This window comes from Hippoglossus stenolepis, chromosome 4 (genome assembly GCF_022539355.2).
Source record: "Hippoglossus stenolepis isolate QCI-W04-F060 chromosome 4, HSTE1.2, whole genome shotgun sequence".
Lineage (NCBI taxonomy): Eukaryota > Metazoa > Chordata > Actinopteri > Pleuronectiformes > Pleuronectidae > Hippoglossus > Hippoglossus stenolepis.
The window spans coordinates 17,592,558-17,605,150 of NC_061486.1; the positions used below are offsets into that span (position 1 = coordinate 17,592,558).

Here is a 12,593-nt window from a genome sequence, read left to right on the forward strand (position 1 = left end):
GCGTGCTCCGTAATGTTCTATATTCTTTGATTTTGCATAACAAAAATAATTTGACAGACTTTTATCTAAACTCTCCCTTTCCTGTTCCTTTCCTCTGTCCCTCTCTCCTGACAGCATTTCCCTGCTGTGAGCGGGGCCTTCATGGATTCTCCGTACAATGGCAACACGTCCCTGCAGACTTCTACCTCCAACCTCAACGCCGGCTACTCTCGACCCTCAGAAGCAGAGGATGACGGGAAAGTGTCCAGCGACACCATTTGGCTCTGGATCGCCGTGCTGGCAACTATTGGCAACATAGTGGTGGTGGCCGTGGTTTGTGCCTGTGCCTTCTGACAGCATGGGAGAGCGGAGCAGAAATACTGCTGCTGTGTGGGAACGTTGGAAACCTTTAAATGTAATATAGCCTTAAAATGGATTTAAACTGATGACCATGGATTTTTTAAAGTACACACTTTTGACAAATAAAAATATTCAACTTAAATTTCAAAAAGAGGACATAAAACACATTTATTTATTCAAAAGAGGTCATCGTGTCAAAATATTGACCTGAGTCGAAACCTCAAACCGACCAAACAACAACACACTCTGATACCATACATGCAAATACTAACGCTATACCCAGCACACATTCACCATGTTGGATTCCCACAGTTTAAAGATGATCCTGCTCCTGCAACCTTGTCCAGGTTGTCACTGCAGTAAATATAATTTCACTAATTCACTTAAGAGTTTTTCAGCTTTGGATTTCAACCAGTAACCTTTTGATGACGAGCCTTACACAATCACAATACCCTAAAACTAGGAGCCATGTCATATCATCACATCCATGTTAGATGAACCTTTGGATGAAACGTTATTCAGGTTCAGCCACATTTAATGGGTGATTTGTTTTATCAGCTTTCAAATACAATAAGACTTAAGGCTTTTTGTTCTTTACTTAAATAGTTAAAACTGAGACCGTTGAAAACACATTCACATAAACGAATCCCCACATTCCCCCTTTATCGTTAAAACTGAACAGCTCAAATGGATGTTTATTTAGAGTAATAACATTATTTTAATGAGCATTAGTCCCCGAGCTAAATACCAAATGTATTCATTTTGGATTCCAAACGTGATAACATCATAGTTCTCTGCTCGCCAATGGTCAGTCGGTTATGCAAGCCAAGCTGGTGTTATGTAAACCCATTCAGTCCCAGTTACACCACAGGCTCAGCAGAGGTCAGCTTCAGAACAACAGGGATTAGACGAGATCATAGTTTGATCTCTTACAGGGATCAGAGGCCAGAAAGAGATCCACAGTCGAGGCTGCGCATGATTTAGTTGTTTGAACGCTCAGAGGTCTGAGCCCAGTGACAGACAGTGTCAAGAGGATGCTCGATCAAAGCGCTGAACTCTAACCTGTGCTGTCTTTACTATTCTTTTCTATTCTGTTGTTTTCATTCTTACATTTTCAGCACCCAGTGTATTTACTAGAGTAAATCTGAAAACTTGCAATGAGGAACTGACCCCTGCGAAGCCTTGCTCCCTTTAGTTATGGTTGCTGTGTCTGCTTAGCTTTATTTTCTGTAGAAAGTGCACCTGTTTTAGACAGAGGTGGCCAACTTTCGGCTATATTTTCACATGGTTCAGTCAGACTTTGCAATAGGAAACTGGAGCGTAACATCTGTTTAATGTCCAGTTTAACCGATTTGGACATTTGCGTTCACACGTGCGGCTCCTCCGGGTTATGTCTCGAAAGCTCAAGCTTTTGTCTGTTACACGGTTCACAGCCTCTGTCTGGGTAACAAACTGTGGTGAGCCTCTCGCTTGCAGGCAGTTACAAAAGTTGCCGGATTTGTCCCATATTTTGAACAAAAAAAGTTGCTTTTGGGGTGCAAAAAAGGGTGCAATAATGGAACCTGTTTGCACCAGTTCATTTCGAAAGAGCAGTGGTCATTTACTCACTCATTACTTGGCCTTGTAATGCTTGATGTTAGTGGAGCTCTGTGCCGTACTTTTAGCTCCTTCAGCTTCAGATACACGCAGTGGCTTCCAGCATGGCCTTCCCAGCAAGACCAAAACCTCCTACCTAGACTCAAGGAGGATCCTACCACACCTAGCTGTCTCTACTGTCTTTGCAGTAGAGGTTTACCTTTCCCTTCCTCCCTCTTAAATTCCACCTCAACCTCCTCCCTTACATCAACGTCCCCTCTCGCTACCACACCTGCGGAGACCACAGCCCACATTGTCGTCAACTTTACCGAACACTTTCACTCTTGTAGTTTTGTTTTTCGTAAAAGCTAAAAAAGGAGACACCGCCCTTCAAAATCTTTAGTGTCTCTTATTTTCAAATTCCTCAACATGCTTATTCACCATTTGAGGGAAATGAATCCTGACAGAATGCTATGATTGGACAATTGCTGTTTTTTCGATGGAGTGTAGCAAAACCCTCAGTTATGACTTTCCCATGCCGTGACTACAGCTTCTTTTTATATCTCCATTACTTGATGCTTCAGCAAATTCTAGTCTCCTCTTTGTCCATGAACATCCACACTAATAGGTTACCTAAAAACTCCAGTTCATCTGACCCGCATGTCTCGCATTTGAAGAAACCATGACAGCCCTCAAAAAGCCCAGAGGAAACAAACTCCTCTCAGAGAGGAGCAGGGCTCTGCAGGGGTTGAGCAGTGATTTGTTGAAATTAACAAGCGATGGTCACAGAGAATAATTTCTGTCAGGGTTACTTACCCCCCTTATAAGAATAAATACATCATTAAGAAGGGTAGTGCCGTTTGCTTTCAGCACCCTTCAAATCACTTAGTCGTCAGAGAGGAGATAAAATTCCATGCAGCTCATAGGGAAGAGGCAATCGAGGTAGACTCTTGAGGTGAGAGAGGAGGAGGCAGATAAAGCAGATCAGGTCAAAAAGTAATGGAGGAAACCTCATGAAACTAGCAAAAAAATCCAACCATACACTTGCTCATTAGTCTGCCTCGAACTTTGTCTGGGGCTTGGTGCTATATGGACAGTGGGCTTTAAGCTTCCTGCTGAGACTGGAAACTACACTGATGAGAGCATTGAGCATGAACCAAGACAAGTGAATAAAAATAATCAAAAGGCTAAAGGCTTATTCTGTAAAATTAATTTAAGGCACTAAGGTCAGTAACACCCTTAAGGCTCATGTATGCTGCCTTTACGTGCTAAAAGAGGTACGTCTGTTTAAAAGTGATGTAACCATAACTGCCCACATGTGTCTTTATCATTTGCATGGTTGTTAGGCAATACATCCATTAGAGGGCAGCGCAGAGTCGAGTGTGTCTGCGTGAAATAACATTATATAGTATTTTCTTAACAACTCAAAGTCTCTCCTCAAAAGGTTTCACAATTGTTGAAATTTCTTCTTCACGATCTCCCATGGAACTAGTCCGTTTAGTCCATTTTGTCGGTATCCGTACGCCTTCAGAAGATGTGTCCGTATACGAAATGAAGGTAGAGAACGCATTTCAATGATAAAAGTCATTCTAACCCAAAACGCAAGTCACCCTCATCATAAAACGACATAAAAAGACTAAAATTATTATCTCGCTCATAGAATCATTAGATCAAAAAATACTTGTATGTATTTTCTAGAGAGCCTATGTCAACATTTTTGTTTGTTAATTTGAACAATTAATTAAGAATATGGTAGATCATCAGGTCAACTAGTACCATGTGTAGATTAGGATATTCTTTTGTTAGCTGAATCTAATCAAAATCAAAGTAGTCCGTTGGTAGTTTTATACTTTCTGATCCCATTCTTCCTGCCTCAGAGGACTGGTCCACAGTCTTCCACTGCACATGTATGTGTTCATACACTTGCATGTGTTTGCACATGCATATCACTATCACTCAGTCGAGATTCATCCTGTCTGAACTGCGTCACCGTTCTGTCAGTCCTCTGCAGCGTAATGAGCTGTAACGTGCCTCTCGTTCTCCCGACCCGAGCTTCCTGTCCAGTTTTCCTTCCACTATCTCCTTCGCTTGATGTCCCGGAGGGAAAAGTGTCCCTGACGGCTATCAGGGTGGTCAGAGCAAGATCACATCACTGCGGTTAACTTTATTAGGAAATTAATTTGCAGAACTAACTTCAGCCTTCGGAAGCAAAGCTAAATGTGCTGACAGAAATGAGCGGAGGAGAGAAAGAACAAAAATTTGTCATCTGAGATAAAGAGACGCAGAGTGACACATGAAGTGAAAAAAAAGGAATATCCGGGAGATAGGGGGAAGATAATGAGGCAGCGAATGCTCATTTTCATCTCTGCCATTAAGCATTTACCCACAAGGAAAGCGACATTGTTTAAGACTGAGGAAATGAGAGGAAAGAAGAGAGAGAGGAGAGGAAGGAAGGAGGTGTGAGAAGGATTATATTTGACAGCAATACTAACAAGTATGATGGAAATAATATAAGTAATAGTCGTCAGAATCAGAATAAGTGGGAATGAATGGGTTTTAAAGTAACAAACAACCGAATACATTTGTTGCAGTGACAATGCATTGATCAGCGTGCATGATTTATGAGCTCATATCTCCCATCCACAATCACAATGATTGGATATATAGGCCACTCAGGGAGGCCCGGGTCATTTATTAGTCCTCACTCCTTCATAACTACTATCAGCAACCATCCATCACATGTTCGCCACAGTTTCACTCCAGACAGAATGTGTTTGTGGTCGTTGTTTGGTCGGTCAAGGCTCAGGTGTCCAGTGTTCACCACCACCACTACCCTCTGTCCAATCAGCAGCCAGACTCTGCGGAAGCATGGACTAATGTGTGGGATCCTATAAGCTTGTGGAACTGACTCAATGGACGCCACGAAAAAAATGACAGCATGGACATCTTGGTGTCTGTTATTGTGGACAGGACAATCTTTGCCACTCTCGGACAAGGCAGTTCTTTACGTCATCTTGCTGCTAAGACCTGCAGGCAAAGTCACACAGAAGTGAAGGTTAAAATCTCCAACTGCAGACTCGTATCAGTCTGTCCCAGTAACCTCAGCTACTCAGCCACTCAGCCCCAAGGTGAGGATGACACTTGTGTTGTGCCGAGACCTCATGTAGGCGACGTTTGCGTTCAGTCGTAAAACAAGTTTCTTGCTTCAATTCACAAATGTCAGCTGTGTATTTTTCATGTTCACATTCCTTTCTCCTCTAATAAAAGGCTTGTTATCAGTGTAACTGCAGCATCGCCCAGTGACAGTGATGAGCCAGTCTGCGGCAAACATTAGTCACTGCTTAAAATCTGAGTTTCAACAAGATACCCTGCAGGAAGATATTTTTAGTCCAATGCATGAATCTGAAAGAAAATTCAGATAATCGTGCTTAAGTTTTATGGGAGAAGCTACAGTAGATAAATAAATCAACAGTATCATGCATTTTGTGTAATCTGAGTGGAATCAAGACTTTGCATAATGAATCTTTTAAACTATTAAATGTATCCACACTATATGCAATGGTAATTAAAGAACTGAACCTTTTTCCTTTGTATTAAAAGATAGAGTATCTTGCTACACAAAGACCAAAGAACTTTAAAGTGCTGAAGTAAAAATCCTCTTCACTGGATATGAACCCAAGATGGCAGCATATAGCAAACTAAATGATCCAGCAAACTGAAGTGACAGGGAGTTCATCTCTTCCCCGCTCACATTTTAACCTACAACTCGACTCTAAGTTTGTTGAACCAAGAAGAATCCGTATTAATCTCATCTTTTGCACCATTAGCTTCTTATCAGGTGAAGAGTAAAGCATGAATACTTATTATTGTAATGGATGTGTTATTTAAAAAGCTTATTGTACACCGTTCTCTGGTTCTCTAGTGTGTCACGTTGCGCCTTCTGTTCTTGTCCTGCCGTCTCTTCGTCTGTTATCTCCCACACTCCCTCCTTTCATGCACGTGAGGCACCAGACCATGAAGGCCACATTGTGTAACCCCTCCGTACACACACACACACACACACACACACACACACACACACACACACACCATCTTTCATCTCTGTAATCTTGTTTTTCCCTGCTTCTTTTTTACTCATCATTTATCAATTACTCAATAAATTATGAATACCAATAGCATTGTAGTTTTAGCCTTAAAGCCAGAACATTGGGTTTAATAGTAAGCAGACACAGCTTCAGCAGATGTGTTTTAACAGAAAAATTATATTCAATTTCAATTTCAGTGATCTGTTTATTAATTTTAGACCATGAGAAGAATGACTCAAGATCATAAAAACGATTAGAGTGGGTTAACAATACATAACTCCCTATGTTGACAATAATTTAAACTTTTCCTTTAGGAGAATGCATAAGCATTGACAAGTTTTAACCAGTTCACAATATTTTTAATTAAGGGAGAGTCATCAGGTGAAACTGATAAACCTGAGTGTCCGTCACATAACAGTGGTGAGAAATACTATGTTTTTTGAAGATGGAGCCAAGGGGAAGCATATACAGAGGAAATAAAATGGGACCTACAATAGAACCTTGAGGGAGAACGCAATTTATAGTATAGTATAATGTGATCACTGTCCTGTCTGCATTTTAGAAAAATATGCAAAAATGTTTTTTTGGCAGACCCACAAACTGTCCTTGTTGGACAGTGTTGTTTAGCTTCTTTGTTGTTGTGGTTTGAAATTAACTGTCGTTTTAAACGTTTTTTTCTGCTTCTGCACATAGATCCTCCTCATTGATCTTCATTCAGGAGAAGTACTGAATGCAACAGCCTGGAGAAATGACAATAACACTGGTCTGTTTGCCAGAAAAATAAACTGTGGAGCTACATTGCAACACTGACCCAGTTCTGCTCTGGATGAGAAGAAAAAAGTGGGAATGCAGGTGTATCTGGATGAGCATATTCTAAATCATGATACCAAATGGATTTGCGTGGAGAGAGACTCTTGATTCTTGTCCTTGTAAAAACTGCTAGGTGGTGACGTCATGATCCCTTGCAGGATGAGAAAAAGAGGAAAGTAGCATCTCATTAAATTATTATATTATAATATTTTGGGAATGTCTTTGTTTGAGCGGAAGATGTTTCTTCATTCACAAATCGGCATAAATACTTCATTGTCTCCGACTGGAGCTGGACAATACAGGAATGACAGAAAGATAATTGTACAGAACCTTTTAATCCAAAGCTTGTCTCTAATTTGTGAGAAAACACATAAAACTATCTAAACAATGATTTGTTTATCTCAAATGTCTTGACTTGATGAGGACAGGATGAGGTATTTGTACTTATGATCAGGTATTAGCTGTGGTTACTCAGAGGCTTCACTGTGAAGTCTACAGGCTAAAACATGTAAAGTACAATGGTAGAGCAGAGTTATGTGTCATAAAGCATCACACATTCATACATCAGATGATCAGAAAGGATACAACAAATGTAACACACATAATGAGAAATGTATTACAATGCAAACATATAACAGAAACACTATGACTGTAAACATCTGCAGCCCTGTGTGTTCAGCAGGAGGAGGTGAAACAGTATTAAATGTTAACATGCTACCATTGTAGCATTATCGTATCTCAGCATTGTGTCCACCTCACTCCACATGCATGGCTACTAGATCGCTCTAATTCCCTGACTTGTCCTCCTTAATGGAGTTAACTGTTTACCTCCTCACATACATTTCAGTCATTTGCACTTGAGTAACACAAACTACATGCTTAGATCTATTAGTTGATACATATTAATGTGGCTTTAGTATTTGTTTTTATGATGTTTCTATTTATTTATTTTAGTTAGTTATTCTTTACTCTTAAAGGGAGTTGTGTTAGACCTTTCTACTGTATGAATCTCACCCTACATTCAATCCTCTGTAATATAACTTCATTAAATTATTCAGAATGTGAGATGTTGTCTGCTGCATCAAGTTTTTTTTTTATGGTCAATATTCTTATAAAATCCTTTTAGAACAGCCCGGAAACGAATTAATATCCGAGTTATGTTGTGCCGACTGTATATGACACAAATACATTTGAAAAAGAAGAAATGTGTGCATTTAATACATTTTCGATTATTAATTATATCTTCAAAAAGCACAATAATCTACTTTAAGTTTAGTGGTACCTGAAGATGGAGGAGAACCAACACAATTGTAGAGATGATAGTGAATAATCATGACTAACCATCACATTATAAGTTATATATTAATATAATGGTAACTTACTTAATAAGAATCAAATGATGAATTCAAAGTGAATATTAAATAGGACTTCATCTCAGCTCTGACTAAATGTGAATTAGTGGTAATGTGACTTCATTTCGATTTAGCATCTTCTGACTAAACGATCACAGACTTTCCTGTTCTAACTAGTTTGACTGCAGCTCCATTTTGCAATGGCACGCATGTATTTTTTATTTATTAAAGCAGAAGTCATTACATACAAATATATCCACCTTAAAACTGAATTTTGGGCTTCAGCTCAAAAAAAAATCTTTAACACTTAATGAAAAGTGATGCTGAAAAATGAGCTAAGTTAATTTATATTAGTTTTAACATTCTGATTACACAGCTTCAGTAGTGTCTATACATTTTTACTTACTACTGTATAAAACTTATGTAATGCACTTACATTGGATGCAGGATGTCTGCAGTTGTAATGATGTAATCTTCACATGTGGATTGTAAAATGTTCATTCATCTTCCTGGACCGTTTCCTCTCTTTAAAATTCAACTAGATATTAATCCAATGAAGCAATAACATCTCACTTCCAGTTACTCAAGGAAATTAACTGATGGAATTATTTATTTCAACACGAAATGAATCATGACAAAGAGAATTTCAGACAAAAGCTTTCTTTCTTTCTTTCCACTTTCAGGTTCAGGTGTAGGTTTTCTATTTCGTGTTAGCATTAAGCGTTACGTAAGGTTTAGATTTGGGTTCAGATTTAGGTTTCATTTTCGTGCCAGGACCAGGGGTTAAGGGCTAGGTTTAGATTTAGGTTAGAGTTCAGGTTAAAGTAAAGGGTATTTTGGGGTTGGTAGTCGTTATAGTTAAGGTCACAGTAGGCCTCCAGGGAATGAACTCACTGAAGTGATGGTGACACAAACATGTGTTTGCTTGTGTGTGTGTGTGTGTGTGTGTGTGTGTGTGTGTGTGTGTTAGCACTACAGGCTATCCCAAACACTCCATCTGTCACCCTGTCAGGCTTGGTTGTCTTTGGGGAAAAGAGAGTTCCTAAAACACACAGATGAAGGAAATCATGCACACACACACACACAAACACACATACACACACACACACCCGTGCTCGAACACAAAATAGGAAAATCCCATATCATTTAACACATAAATAAAAATAAATTCTAAGATCATTAGCGTAATATTAGATTTAGATGAATGTGGTGAAAAGGGCTGTTGAAAGAGAACAAGAAAAATAGATACACTGTTGCTAATCACCCTCAGTAGACAATCTGACTCTAATCTAACAAAGTCATTGCTAGAAAACCCTGAAGTTATCTCTTTCCTAAAATAGATGGTGGTTATTCCAACGATATGCAAACCTGCATTCAAGGCAAAGCACAAATCCCAAGGTAAAATCAAAACCTTCTGTCTTCTGGAATGAAAAAAAAAAGACCTCTTCTATCGTGGCTGCATCATCTGTTTGAGACAGTGATCACTGATGCATAACTACATTTAATCCAGCTGAGGAGAGAGGACAGTAAACGAAAGGAGAAAGGGATGAATGAATGATAAACACAGACAACGAAGGATATAGAAAACAATTTCAAGATTGTTGTGGTAAGAGTATTTGACCTGGGCTTCCTGACCAAGCACACTAATCGGTATAGATAATGGATGGATTTATGGTGTCTTCTACAGAAGCACAAGGTAACCCTGAATTCTTATACTGATTAGCTATTTGTGTAATCCCTTGGACCCATGTAACAAGTCTGTATGGGATTATTTGTGTTTGCACATGTCTAACCCATTTGGTTAACGGGACCAACATAGTGAGCCCACCTGGTTTCATCAATGTTGGTCGTATCTGTTTCAACCAAAGTGGGCCTCAGATAAGATTCCCATTTTGGGACCATACCCACTTGGTACCCATGTATCCCAAGCAAATCCCATGTGGGGCCCACATATACCTGTTGGATGGGTGTACCTATCACATGAAACAATAAAAAAAAACTATTGAGATCATTCATCAGCACAATTAGTCGAACTGAAATACACTACACTAAAATACAACTCAGAGGGCTTTGCCTCAAAGTAACAAGCAAAATAAAAATGTATTTTTAAAAGGGGAGAGGGGATCCCTATGCTTGCTGTCAGAGAGACACACGATGTCACTTGGGAATTCATTATGAACAGTGAGGAAAAGACTTCCAGTCGACCAGCAAAGAAACTATAAAGTGATTTTAAAGATTTTATTACAAAATTACATTACATTAATATTACAAAACATTTTAATAAAAGATGATTAAAAAAGTTTATAATGGAGTAAAAGGATGCTGAGCATCGAAATGAGCCCCAGTTGGGTTTACATTGGAGTTAAGTGAAAGCCCGGCGCGTCTCTTTCAGATGCAGGTGGGTACACACACACACACACACACATACACACATGTTTGTACTTCTCACTTAGTGAGGACACTCATTGGCATAATGCATTCCCTAGCCCCTTTCCCTAACTTTAACCATCACTACTAGATGCCTAACCCTAACCTAAGCCTAATTCTAATCATAACCCTAACCCTAACCCTAACCCTAAAACCAAATCTTAACCCCCAAACAGTCCATTAAAGGTTGGTCAGAACGTGAGGACCGGCCAAAATGTCCCCACTTTCCCAAAATGTCCTCACCTAGGTTGTAGGTTTAACATGGTCCTCACAAAGATAGCTATACAAGAGCCCACACACTCACACACACATACACACACCATAGTGTTTTCATTGAATAGCTGTGGCAGTCAGGCTGAAAGATGTCTATATATGGTGTGAGAGGGCCACAGAAGAACAACGACTCACAGTTTTTCTTGGCAAACTGTCACCTCACTTTTACCTTAGCAGGTCAACGTCACTTTAACAGATATATCTGAGTGAAGCCTGTGCACAAATGTTAAGAGCTGAGGGGCTCAGATGACCTCATAATACATTCAGATGCACAATGTATTATTTGTTTGTACTGACAAATGCAACAGGACACAGCTTGTGTTGTCAAAGTCTGATCAGTCCTGTATTAATCAGTCCTGCAGTATGTCTAACTTCCATCAACAATTCATGTTGGCTTAAAAAAGTAAACTAGGGGTAAAAGTAAAGGACGAGTAATAATAAAATATGTATGATATGTATAAATGTATGACATTATAGGGATAAATAGGTTAAATATATTGGAAACACACAGAAATGCTCTCATTCTCTTTCTACACGTATGTCACACAGAAAAAGTAATAGTTATAGTTAGTTATAGTGAATATATAGGAATGTGACATGACTTGAGAGAGAGTCCAGTCCAACTGTCCTTGGACTGAACTCTGTATCAGACAATTCCCACAGATTTTGGAGCTGCTTACATACAGAATAAAACAATGAGAGAATAAAAAAGTAATTCAGTGTGAGTGCTTGGTTGCCTTGATAACACAGTTTAGGTTGTGTGTGTGTGTGTGTGTGTGTGTGTGTGTGTGTGTGTGTGCATGTGAGAGTGTGTGTTTGCCTCTCTCTTCCAGTAAAGGCTGACTCACAGACTCACATTTTAACACATTTTAGAAGCAATAAAGAAGACAATAAAAACTGTCTGCTGAATATGGTTTTCAGCTGTTACGTGGCGCTTACAGGTCTGATCTTGTCTTTGTAGATCTGATCTTCTTCATTACTTTGTAGAAGTTCGGTTTTCTCATGGAAGTAGCGACACAAACGCTCTTAAAAGATTTTGGATTTTCAGCAATGACAAAACAACAAATATCAAAAGCTTTGTTAGGAGCTGGCTAAGTATTAATGTACTTCTTTCCTGATAATGTCCTGCTTTCCCAAATGTGATTACATACTTGTTTACTGTGACAGCTTTTACTTGCATATTTTTGGAAAAGCATATTGCTGCAATCTCTTGTGTATTAAACTAATAAAAATGCATATTAATTATGGAAAATCGATCAAATAATTAAAGAATAAACTCTACCCTGATTTTTTGTTGTATTTGTTATTATTCTGAAATGACGACTCAACCACCTTTAAATTAATTCAGGGATATATAAAACACAGCTCTAGTAAAGTTCATTTTAGTGTTTTTACAGGATCTGCTGTGTGTAAGACACTAATTTATGTTTGAAAATAAAACCTCATCACCTTATTACACTATAAGACCTGTGATGAATCATTAAGTTACATAATATGATGAAGTGCTCATTGATCTGTTTAATCCAGTCAGCGTCTGGCTGCATCTTGTGTTCCTGTTAGTGAGTGCAGGCTGATAAAGTGTCTGACAGTCAGCCAGCCAGCTGGGAGTCACTCTCTGATCTGAGAGGTAGCTGGACAATAATGAGACACAGATGGAGGCAGTATGTCTACACACACACACACACACACACACACACACACACACACACACACACACACACACACACACACA

General features: G+C 39.1%; 1 long non-coding RNA gene across 1 annotated transcript; it reads left to right on the forward strand.

Annotated features, from left to right (window-relative positions):
* The first annotated feature begins 345 nt into the window (after positions 1-345).
* Positions 346-7,874, forward strand: LOC118106782. The gene is made up of 2 exons (XR_004695233.2): positions 346-5,042; positions 6,693-7,874. It is a non-coding gene; the product is annotated as an uncharacterized LOC118106782 (long non-coding RNA).
* The last annotated feature ends 4,719 nt before the right edge of the window (positions 7,875-12,593 follow it).